The sequence below is a fragment of the Salvelinus sp. IW2-2015 genome, linkage group LG10, assembly GCF_002910315.2.
Source record: "Salvelinus sp. IW2-2015 linkage group LG10, ASM291031v2, whole genome shotgun sequence".
Lineage (NCBI taxonomy): Eukaryota > Metazoa > Chordata > Actinopteri > Salmoniformes > Salmonidae > Salvelinus > Salvelinus sp. IW2-2015.
In genome coordinates, this window is record NC_036850.1 from 4,944,804 (window position 1) to 4,957,646 (window position 12,843).

Below are 12,843 nucleotides of genomic sequence, written 5' to 3' on the forward strand. Positions count from 1 at the left end.
TTTCACTGCTATGGGGACGACACAAAGCTGTACATTTCGATGAAACATGGTGAAACCCCAATGTTGCCCTCCCTGGAAGCCTGTGTTTCAGACATAAGGAAGTGGATGCCTGCAAATGTTCTAATTTTAAACAGATGCTAGTTCTAGGTCCCAAGAAACAAAGAGATCTTCTGTTGATTCTGACAATTAATATTGATGGTTGTACAGTCGTCTCAAATAAAACTGTGAAGGACCTTGGCGTTACTCTGGACCCTGATCTCTCTTTTGACGAACATATCAAGACTGTTTCAAGGACAGCTTTTTTCAATTTCCATCTACGTAACATTGCAAAAATCAGAGACTTTCTGTCCAAAAATGATGCAGAAAATTGTATCCATGCTTTTGTCACTTCTAGGTTAGACTACTGCAATGCTCTACTTTCTGGCTACTCGGATAAGGCACTAAATAAACTTCAGTTAGTGCTAAACACGGCTGCTAGAATCTTGACTTGAACCGAAAAATTTGATCATATTACTCCAGTGCTAGCCTCTCTACCCCTGCCTTCTGTTAAGGCAAGGGCTGATTTCAAGGTTTTACTGCTAACCTACAATGCATTACATGGGCTTGCACCTACCTATCCTTCTGATTTGGTCCTGCCGTGCATACCTACAAATTCACTATGGTCACAAGACGCAGGCCTCCTTACTGTCCTTAGAATTTCTAAGGAAACAGCTGGAGGCAGGGCTTTCTCCTATAGAGCTCCATTTTTATGGAATGGTCTGCCTATCAATGTGAGAGACGCAGACTCGGTCTCAACCTTTAAGTATTAGGTCCTATGATTGAGTGTAGTCTGGCCCAGGAGTGTGAAGGTGAACGGAAAGGCACTGGAGCAACGAACCGCCCTTGCGGTCTCTGCCTGGCCGGTTCCCCTCTTTCCACTGGGATTCTCTGCCTCAAACCTTATTACAGGGGCTGGGTCACTGGCTTCCTGGTGTCTTCCATGACATCCCTAGGAGGGGTGCGTCACTTGAGTGGGTTGAGTCACTGACATGATATTCCTTTTTGGGTTGGCACCCCACCTTGGGTTGTGCTGTGGGGGAGATCTTCGTGGGCTATACTCGGCCTTGTCTCAGGATGGTAAGTTGTTGGTGGAAGATATACCTCTAGTGGTGTGGGGGCTGTGTTTTGGCAAAGTAGGTGGGGTTATATCCTGCCTGTTTGGCCCTGTCCGGGGGTATCGTTGGACGGCGTCACAGTGTCTCTCGACCCCTCCTGTCTCAGCTTCCAGTATTTATGCTGCAGTAGTTTATGTGTCGGGGGGCTAGGGTCAGTCTGTTATATCTGGAGTATTTCTCCTGTCTTATCCGGTGTCCTGTGTGAATTTAAGTATGCTCTCTCTAATTCTCTTTCTTTCTTTCTTTCTCTCTTTCTTTCTTTCTTTCTTTCTTTCGGAGGACCTGAGCCCTAGGACCATGCCTCAGGACTACCTGGCCTGATGACTCCTTACTGTCCCCAATCCATCTGGTCGTGCTGCTGCTCCAGTTTTAACTGTTCTGCCTGCGGCTATGGAACCCTGACCTGTTCACCAGACGTGCTACCTGTCCCAGACCTGCAGTTTTCAACTCTCTAGAGACAGCAGGAGCGGTAGAGATACTCTGAATGATCGGCTATGAAAAGCCAACTGACATTTACTCCTGAGGTGCTGACCTGTTGCACCCACGACAACCACTGTGATTATTATTATTTTTGAACATTTGAACATCTTGGCCATGTTCTGTCATAATCACCACCTGTCACAGCCAGAAGAGGACTGTCCACCCCTCATAGCCTGGTTCCTCTCTAGGTTTCTTCCTAGGTTCTGGCCTTTCTAGGAAGTTTTTCCTAGCCACCGTACTTCTACACCTGCATTGCTTGCTGTTTGGGGTTTTAGGCTGGGTTTCTGTACATCACTTTGTGATCAGCTGATGTAAGAAGGGCTTTATAAATACATTTGATTGATTGATGTTCTGTGTATGTATGGTGGGACATTTTTGGAACATTCTCCTAACCATCAGAAAACTGGACATATGAATGTTCTTGCAACATTCCCAAGAAACTAATCTAGAACATTAATATCTTATGTTGTGAGAACATGGCAACCATGTTATGTGTAGGTTTAGTGGGACGTTGATGAGATATTCTCCGAACACACAGAAAACTGAACACATGAATATCCTTGCAACATCCCATAAAACATGTCTAGAACATTGTTGTATATTCTGAGAACCTTGTAACCACATTCTAGATCATTTATGCTTGACATAAAGGGAATGTTCTCCTAACTTTAACACCAAAACATGCTAAAAAGATTCTTAGAAGGTTTTTGCTAACATAGATTGAATTTTCCTCTAACTAATGGAAAACGTTAGGGAACATGAGGGTAACATTACAAAAAGGTTCTCCCTAGAATTTTAAGCTGGGCAGTTACTGATTTGCCAATATAAAAACTGTCCCCTTTAAAAATAAATTAGAGTACTAAGTACATGTAAGTAAGGTAGACAATCAGACTCAATCTTCACACGTAAGTCCTGCTATCCATGCATTCGCAATGAACACGTGCAAGGCCCGGTCTTGATGAGACTGCCCCTGCGAGGATGTGTGCTAGCTAGCTACTTCCATACTTTGTTCCCCTTTTCTGACAGGCATTCTTTGGGGCAGCCCTAAGGTACTTCTGATCTGGCAATGTGTGAAACGAGTTCTCTCTGCCAAGAGCTCCAGGGCTGGTTCAAAAGGGGTGTCGCAGGGAGGGGGTGAGAACAGCCAGACAGGAAAAAGGGGGCATGCTGCGCCCCATCTGCCAATATATATACAGTAACAGTCAAAAGTTTGGACACACCTACTCTACATTGTAGAATAATATCATAATATAATAATATCACATATATATACAGTGCCTTCGGAAAGTATTCAGACCCCTTGAATTTTTCCACATTTTGTTACGTTACAGCCTTATTCTAAAATTGATTAAATCTACACACAATACCCCATAACGACAAAGCAAAAATAGGTTTTTAGAAATGTTTCCAAATTTATTACAAATAAAAAAATATCGGAAATATCACATTTACATAAGTATTCAGGTGCTTTACTCAATACTTTGTTGAAACACCTTCGGCAGCGATTACAGCCTCGAGTCTTCTTGGGTATGACCCTACAAGCTTGGGACACCTGTATTTGTGGAGTTTATTCCATTCTTCTCTGCAGATCCTGTCAAGCTCTGTCAGGTTGGATGTTTGATCGAGTTCAAGTCCGAGCTCTGGCTGGGCCACTCAAGGAAATTCAGAAGCCACTCCTGCGTTTTCTTGGCTGTGTGCTTAGGGTCGTTGTTCTGTTGGAAGGTGAACCTTCGTTTGAGGTCCCGAGTGCTCTGGAGCAGCTTTTCATTAACGATCACTTTGTACTTTGCTCCGTTCATTAAGATGTGCAAAAGAACACAGACTCTGGACAGAGGAACTCTGCCTAGAAGGCCAGCATCCCGGAGTCGCCTCTTCACTGTTGACGTTGAGACTGATGTTTTGCTTTTTTAATCAGTAAAACAGTTATCAGCTGTGCTAACATCATTGTAAAAGGGTTTTCTAATGATAAATTAGCCTTTTAAATGACAAACTTGGATTAGCTAACACAACGTGCCATTGGAACACAGGAGTGATGGTTGCTGATAATGGGCCTCTGTACGCCTATGTAGATATTCCATAAAAAATCTGCCATTTCCAGCTACAATAGTCATTTACAACATTAACAATGTCTACACTGGATTTCTGATCGATTTTATGTTATTTTAATGGAGAGAGACAGAGAGAAGGAGCTAGGAAGGGTAAGACATAATGCATTTTGTATTATGCAATTATGCCAACAAAGCATAATTTAATAGAATTTAATTGAGAGAGAGACAGAATAAATAAAAGAAAACAGAGGAATAATGACATCGACAGCGAGCGAGCGAGAGAGAGAGTAAGATGACAGAAAGTGAGGGAGAGTGGGCATAGAGAGAATAAATGGGCCAGTTGAAAGAGAGAGAGAAGGGGGTGGAGCGTTAATTCCCCTGCAGCCCAGAGGACATCAGAACGCACCTGATTTAGCAGCGCAGCGCAACGCTTAGCCTAGCCTACCAGAGAGAAGAGAGAGACGGGGCCCGTTCCCATGGAGCACATGTACCAGAGACAGAGAGAGAGGCTAACACATGTCACTGCCTGCCTTGACATCACTTCACCAAGTACATTTAGCCAACACTGAATCTGAATTATTTTTTATTTGAACCTTTATTTAACTAGGCAAGTCAGTTAAGAACAAATTCTTATTTACATTGACGGCCTACCCCGGACAACGCTGGGCCAATTGCGCGCCGCACTATGGGACTCCCAAACACAGCCTGATGTGATACAGCCTGGATTTGAACCAGGGACTGTAGTAACACCTCTTGCACTGAGATGCAGTGCCTTAGACCCCAGCGCCACTCAGGAGCCCCTGAAAATTTGAATTGTACTGTTAGTGATCCTTTGCTATGGCTAACAGTAGTGAATTGCAGGTTAGCTCTTGCTAAGACCATTCCGGTGCTATGGGCAGCACAAAACAGAGCAAGGATTTCTGTTATGTTTACCGAACTATGGTTAGCAACACAATAACTGATCTATCACAGAGATTGCTGACTAATGTGGTTATTGACCAAAAGCATGGGAATGGTAAGGAACCCAAGCTTCCAGAAATGATTATGGTTATCAGCAATAGGGTGACAACCGTAACATACAAGAGTGATGTCACACTTGTGCCAGCGTATAATACCCAGAAGACACCTTGCTTTAAAGGTCATGAGGCAGATCATACTGTACAAAGATATCCAAGGGCCTATGATGACACAGCAGTGAACACGCACACAGTAACATATTAGCTCAAAGCCCAGTAGCGGTGCGTGGGTAAAATCACTGGGGAAGCCAAGCCAGGGAAAAAAAGCCATATTACAACCTGTTTGTCGTGTTAGTTGCACTATTTGCTCTATCAATTGTTAGTTTATACCAGTGGAGGCTGCTATGGGGAGGACGGCTCATAATAATGGCTGGAATGGAGTCAATCGAATGGTATTAAACACATCAAACATGTGGTTTCCATGACGTTGACCCCGTTCCATTGACTCCATTCCAGTCATTATAATGAGCCGTCCTCCCTGCAGCAGCCTCCACTGGTTCACATGCCTTGCTACCGTGGTATATAGGCCTAAGGCCGAGACAACAAGAAGACAGTGGCAGAACAAATTCAATCGCACCTTTGTTTCTTCACAAAACCGGAAAGCAACATAGCATATTACATGTAGAAAACAGTTACATGACCTACAGCATGGTCCAGCAAGTTAATGTTTCCAAAATGTTCAGACCACTAAACAACCATTGATTTAGAACCACGGAGAGTTACCGCAAGTCACAAAGAAAACAGGAGCTGCCTCCACTATTCCAGCACCATTTCAACTTCATCATCAAATCACTTGTGCTTAGTCTAACAAAGTGACAACTAAAAGATACCAAAAACAATTTAGTCCAATCAACGTAAGCTAAATATGACGTGGCTGTCCATGGTACTGATTTGTGTGTGTGTGTGTGTCCGTGCGTGCGTGCAAGTAAAAAAAAACATGTTGACTCACCCTACTTGTAGAGAAATGCCAAGGACATCTTCCTCTCTGTCATAAAGCACACACTTACATTTTTTGTTGTCCTAGGCTTCCTGGCTAAAATTCTCACTTGCTATCCTAACTTCCTTTCATGGGCAATGCGGTGCCCCCACACATTGACTCTGTACCGGTACCCCCTGTATATAGCCTCGCTATTGTTATTTTATATTTTACTGCTGCTCTTTAATTATTTGTTACTTTTATTTATTAACTTTTTTGAGGTATTTTTGTCTTAAAACCGCATTGTTGGTTAAGCGCTTGTAAGTAAGTATTCGGCGCATGTGACAAATACAATTTGATTTGGATGCGCTAGGCCAGCAAGTTAACGCTAGCCTATTACATCTAGCTAGCTACATTGAACTTCTCTCCTCTCAGGCCAGCGCCACAATGTATGCATTTATTGTTGGATCAGAATCACCGTTATAATCACAGTATGGAGAATTAAGTAAAACCACAGGTCCAAATTCCTATCTCCCTCCATGGTTAATTTAAGAGAGCGATGATTATAGCTAGCTAGCTAGCCACCGGAGGACAAAAACACAACGAGATACAACAATTCATAAAAATAAAAATAAATTATGTATTGCTTTTGATGTGATGTGGTTGGTGTGAAGCCACATCCAAACTGGTTTCCCTTGACACTTTGTTTTGGTGCACCAGGACCATTCCCAGTTGAGCTCACTCAGTTTAACTCAACGCTGATTGGCTATTGTTATATTTAAAAAAATATAAAGGGAGGCTTCCCTTGCATTCAATGCTACGGGCGGCAAAAATGTCATAGTCTTTTTGACCGGACAGCATCAGACAGATGGGCTACACATACAGAGAAAGAGGGGCGCTGTTTCCCTCGCTCGGACAATTATGAAACGCAGAGAGATAAATTATGTTTATTTTTGGGAAGCCTGGCTTCCCTTGGTATCCATGAATACACACCGCCGTTAAAGCCCCATAATATCTGACATCTGACAGTGTGGCTTGAGGAGAGGAGGGGGAAGAGAGGGGAGAGAAGGAATGTGGGGGATCAGGCCTTAACCTCCATCCAACTCCCTCCCTCCTCCGTCTCTCTCTCTCTCTCTCTCTACCTCTCTTTCTCTCTTGTCAGTCTGGAAAGAACCCCTAGCCCCTACACACCTTTGGTAGGCTGTCAAATGCTGACGGCTCCATCTAGTGTGTGAATTGGGCTTAGGGGACTTTCCTCCATATTCTTACACATCCCACCAATCCAATTATTTTGGATCTGTACACACTAAACAGTCCCTGTGTTGAGCCTATCTCCTGGGTGGAAAAGTGAGTCTCAGTGCCCTAGGATGCCACCAGTGGGATCCATGGAGCAGAAATCTTCCCTCCTCCTCCTCAGAGATCCCCAACCACTCGCCTATTCCAAAATATCTGGGTCAGCATGCTTAATGACTTACGCATCCTCTCCTCGCTGGGCTTGGCAGGAATCTCCTCCACGCACTCCGCAGGAAACCAGCCCACCTGGCCACGTGCACTGCCTTCCCAGAACCCCCCCTCTCCGATGCTCAGAACTGGAGCGAGGGGAGGGGGAGTGTGGTGAGAGAGAGAGAGAGAGCGAATCATTAGACACAGCACATGTACTGTAGTAAATGTCACTTGCGGATCGCATGGTACCTGTGTTTATAGAGCTCGCCAGCTTGTAGTCCTAAAAAACAGAAATGAATTACCTCTGGTTCGTTCAGCCATTCCTATGAATGGGGAAAGAATGGAGTTTTGGGATAATCGCCGAAAATAAGGTATGAGGTGAACACAGGCTTAGGAGATCTTATACGTTTTGTTGTATGAGCCAGTTAACATTACCTTTAAGAATTATGAAGCCTTTGTGTGGTTTATGTGCTTGTTTTAAATACATAAATACTTCAGCTGATGAAGATGATCTCATAGAACAAAACGAATAAGATCTCCTAAGCCTGTGTTTACCACAGAACTTATTTTCGGCGATTATCCAGAAAACCCTCCAAACCCCCCATAAACTTTGGCCAACAAGCCATGGTGGAGTTAGTGCTTACAAAAATATGCCATTATTATTGCTCTCTATTAGTTTATTTCGCAGGGACGACATGCTCAACAAATGTTGCACCAGATTTAGCTATATACACTAATATACGCTATATACGCTAATTTCCATCTGTGTCACCAATGTTTCCAGTGGTAGAGCAGTGTTAAGCATGATACAACTATATCTGTATGTTCTCTCCTTAACACTCCCTAATGTCTCACCTTTAACCCTGTCGTTCTTGTAGAGGGTGATCTCTCCCTCGGCCTGTGGGTGGTAGGCGTGGACCACCACAAAGTGCCTCCCTGGCACAGCACTGTACAGCTTCCTCCGCTGGACCACCACCTCCATATTACCACTGGGGCTGAGGATGGGACAGAGAGGTGGGAAGGAGGGAAGAGAGGAGAGGATATGGAAGAGAGGGTGAGAGAGAAGAGGAGATAGGAGAGACAGAAGAGGAGTGCATATTAGCACGTGCCACATTTGGCAGAGTATTACAGGATACACAGTATATATTGTAAACTCTTAAGTTACACCGCTGTCCTTAACAGAACCAAGAGGGGAGCGAGGGGTAACGGAAGTGTCTGATTTATGGAGCTTGTAAATGGGGCAGGATGGAAGCTGGCCCACATAACGTATCGCTGATCCCTGCAGTGTCCTCTGGGTAGGAACAGACAGACATCCCCAACACAGGGAAGAGAGAAAGAGTCTGTCCTTACCTTCCTTACCTTTCTGAGATGCAATTGACACATTTCCTACAGAAAGTCTCAGATCTTTCTTCGTATAATTTTTTTGCGAGTGTACAAGCCAAAACCCTGCCAGCATAACCAAAGGAGAAGAACAAGCACACGTGTACATTTGCTTGAGTCCAACTACAGATGAAACCACATTTTTACTACACTACTGAAATGGACCTAATGTTGTGTATTCATTGGTGTCTGGGTTGATCTGTTGTAGTATTGTATTGGAGCTCCACTTGGTGGTAAGCCCCAGCAACAGCATCGTGGTAAGTATTCAAGCACAGCCATACAGAGAGAAAGACAGTGAGAGGGAGAGAGAGAGAGAGAGAGAGAGAGAGAGAGAGAGAGAGAAGAGAGAGAGAGAAGGAGAGAGTGAGAGAGAAGAGAGAGGAGAGAGAGAGAGAGAGAGAGAGAAGAGAGAGAGAGAGAGGAGGCATTTAGGAGGAGTGAGAGAGAGACAGGGGGGATAGAGAGAGAGAGAGAGAGAAGGTAAGTGGGTCCCTTATCCTGAACACCACTTCCTCCTCAACCTGGGTCTATGGAGATCTACCCCATTCCAGATCTACACTCACACACACACACAACAACACACACACACACACACACACACACACACACACACACACAACACACACACACACACACACACACACACACACACAACAACACACACACATTTGAATTATCATGAAATTCGGACTTTTTGGGGAGTAACATGTTTGACCATTAAACAATCATACTTTCCCTAACCCTTTACATAACCCAAACTTTAACCCTAACCCCAAAACCCTAAACCTAACCCTTAAGCTTAAAATAGCATTTGAACAAATTCAGGACATGAAAAAAGTCCTGACTTTTCAAAAAAAGTTATTGTTGTCCTACCTTGTCAGGACATAGAGGTGAATTGTTAGGAAATTGGTGTGCTGATAAGGTAGAAAAAGAAGTACACACACACCCACACACACACACACACGTACTTAGCGGAAAGCCAGGGTTGTATAAAATAAAATAGGGGGCATGACTTTCCAAACCATAAATAGAAAGACAGAATGTACCGATCAAATACAAAAGACTTCCAAATGACATCAGTTCTAAACGCTACATAGCTCGACCCCTTTTGGGAAATGTGAGCCAAGAGGACTCCATCCTATTGCTTTGACCAATTCCACTGATCTCCCTTGATCCGTGACAACAATGGGGAAGGACGGGGAAAAGAGGAGAAAAAAACAAAGGAGTGTTTCTTCCAGACGATTGGCCACATTCCCTGCTGTGTCGTGGCAATTAGTGGAGCGGCAGTGAAAATATGTTAATTCGACAATACTCCGTGTTGACTAAAACCTCCTGTGTAAGTTCACTCTGTTAATCAATGATGCCCTCGGAGACAGAGAGAGAGAGAAAGAGAGACTTGCCTTGACACATCCTCCCTCAGACTGTGCTCAGGCTGATTTTTCAGTATAAAGGGATCGTCCACTCAAAATACAACCTAACCTGATTAAATCATTGTTGGTTATGTTCAACAGAGTTGGCTGCTTCTTTTTTTGCCCCAATTGATTGTAGAAACGAATCTGGGTCATTTCGGTGGCTGAAGACTACGTTTGCCTTCCAAGCTAAAGCCCAAGGCATTAGATTTGGCAGCTAATATGCGTCTTAAGGTTTCAGGTAAGGTTAAAACACACACAGTCCTAAGCAAGACTTCCAGAGTCAAACACTGATCTTATTTTATCTTATAGTCCACATTGTATTTCTGTATTGGAAAGTCTTGGGTAAGAATATTCTTGCAGGAGAGAGGGAATCTGATTTGATTTGTCTCGACTCTCTGGAGAGTATGTGAATTAGGCACAACTCGGGCTATGGGACGAGGATCCGTCGCCGTAGTTTCTGATTCAGCTACGCCTCGAGTCTTCTTTCTAGAGCCAAAAAAAAGTCAGAGGAGAGAGGGAAAGGGGAAAAAATAGAGGTGAGAGGATGGATGGACGGAAAGATAGAGAAGGGTTGACAAAAGGAGAGAGGAGAGGGAGAAGAGAAGCGAGGGAGGAAGTTGCTGAAAAAAAATGGGATGGAGGGAGCGGGCAGAGGACAGAAGAAAGGCGTCCGCATGCTTCCCACCTGAAACAGTTTGGTAGAGTTCGGAACTGTATACTTGCTACGGCATCTCAGAATTGACAAACAGTACTAATGACGCTTTTTTTTCTTGTTTTTTGATCTAAGGCCTTTTAAGAGAGTATTCGAGCACAGTCGTTCAGTTCGGCTAGGCGTCAGCTGAACAGAAACACGTCGACGCCTTAAGGGGGAAAATGGAGGTAGAGGATGGACTGAGAGCGGAGAGGAGAGTATGATGGAATGAGTGGTAAGAGGGAATTAATAGAGGGAAAGGCTGATGGATGGAAGGAGAAGGGATTGAAGGAGATGAAGAAGTGGAGAGGACCAGAGGCAAGATGGACATGAGATTGGGAAGGATTTGGAGGGGAGGATGGAGATAAAGTGAAACTCCAATGTCCAACCCATCCTTGGTTGGCTGTCATCGTGTCAGGGCAAAAGACACACTTATCCCCTTATCCCCCATTCTCTTTTCACTTTCCAATTGTTTTCCATCACTCAGAATGTCTTCTCTCCGCCCTATCTTGGGCTCCTGAGTGGCGCAGCGGTCTAAGGCACTGTATCTCAGTGCTAGAGGCGTCACTACAGACCCTGTTTCGATTCCAGGATGGTTCGATTCCAATCACAACTGGCCGTGATTGGGAGCCCAATATTCCGGCGAACAATTTGTCCGGGTTTGTCCGCGGTAGGCCGTCATTGTAAATAAGAATTTGTGCGTAACTGACTAGCCTAATAAAATAATTCATTAAATATTCCCCCCTCTCACCCATTGTTTCTCTTTGTCAAGCTCTTAATTGTTATCTCCTTCTTTCCCTCCTCGCTCTCTCTCCCTTGTTCCCAGACAGAAGGAATGTGATGGACAGTGTCAGAATGTGTGGACGAAAGACAGTGCCATTTGTCTGTATTAATCTGTCAAGGAGGACTGTGCAGATCCAAGGTTAAGTCACCAGCAATATAAAGCCTTCAGCGTCTAATCCGCAGTGCAAACATACAGCCATGTGTGTGTGTCTGTGTTTCTGTCTGTTTCTGCTGCTTCTCCTCCTACTGACCTGGGCTGTCTGTGCTGCGTCTGCTGTGTCTGTACATGTGTCTGCTGTGTCTGTACATGTGTCTGCGGGTGCAGCCTGCGGGCCTCCTCTCCCAGCCGGTTGAGGGACGGGGACCGACTCCGGGGGACCACCCCCACGCTGGTACTGCGGGACCCCTGGCCCATGGTGCTCACAGTGCCATTGGGGTTCCCCTGTATCTGCCCGAGCAGCTGTGGAGAGAGGATATGGTGGGAGGTGGAGGTGGGGGGTCCGACCCCTCCGTGTTGGGGTCCGTGGTGCTGGGGGTGTCCCTGGGGCTGGGACCAGTCCTGGGGGGGCCCTTGGCTCACTTTGAAGTTGTTGTCACTGTTGGAGCGCAGCAGGACCCGGGGGGCCGCCAGGGAGCCACCGCTGCTGCTGGTAGGGGGAAGGGCCCGACGCCGCTTGGAGTATTCCGGGACCTCGTGGAAAGGCACTGGGTATGAGAGAGAGAAAGAAAGAGCAAGAGATAGGGACATTCATTGATTATCTGATAAACCAGTTCTACCTGACCCTTGCAAGTAGAGGTGTCTGTGTCTTATGAGCCATTTCACTCTCTGTTCATGATCATGTCTCAGAGAGCTAGACTTTGTGGTGGAGAGACACGTGAGGAACAGAGTAGCACTCCTACCTTTCCTGATAGGTAGGTAGAGAATGAAATGTAGAGCACTCCAAGAGATAACCTTGAATAATTCATTTATTGCCCTGCGATTTTACTCACATTCACACAAGCACACATGCAAGCATGTTCGTACTTACGCACATACTTGCTTACTAACACGCACGCACGCAGACACACGGACACAGAATATCAATCACTACTTGTACAGCGATGTGTCTGATTGATTTTCTTGATGGGAATCAGTCAAGATCAATTTTTTCCCCCAAAGGCATCCATCTATCCCTTACTGTAAAACAGTTGAAACACACACACACTTACATGCACGTACACACACACACACACACACACACACACACTTGCCTGGGGGATGTCTGCTCTGCATTGTTCGATGGCCCTGTCTGGCCCTCTCATAAAAATCCAAGTCATTATGATCCCAGTATGATGATGATTATTGCACCAAGTACAGCTGAGGTCCTCGGCCCCACCAGCAATGGTGTGATTGAACCTTATTTCCCAGCGGAGTTTCAGCATTAGAGTATAATATCACACTGACAAGCGTGCAACTGCGGCACTTTCGTCTCCATTCGCAATTAAAGCAGGGGAGGAAGTAGCAGGAAGGCGCCTGCAGT

The 12,843-nt window shown here is 45.1% G+C and overlaps 1 pseudogene; it reads right to left on the reverse strand.

Moving 5' to 3' along the window:
• The window catches only part of LOC111969085 (SH3 and multiple ankyrin repeat domains protein 2-like), a 177,374-nt pseudogene that overhangs the window by 100,045 nt on the left and 64,486 nt on the right, over positions 1–12,843 (reverse strand).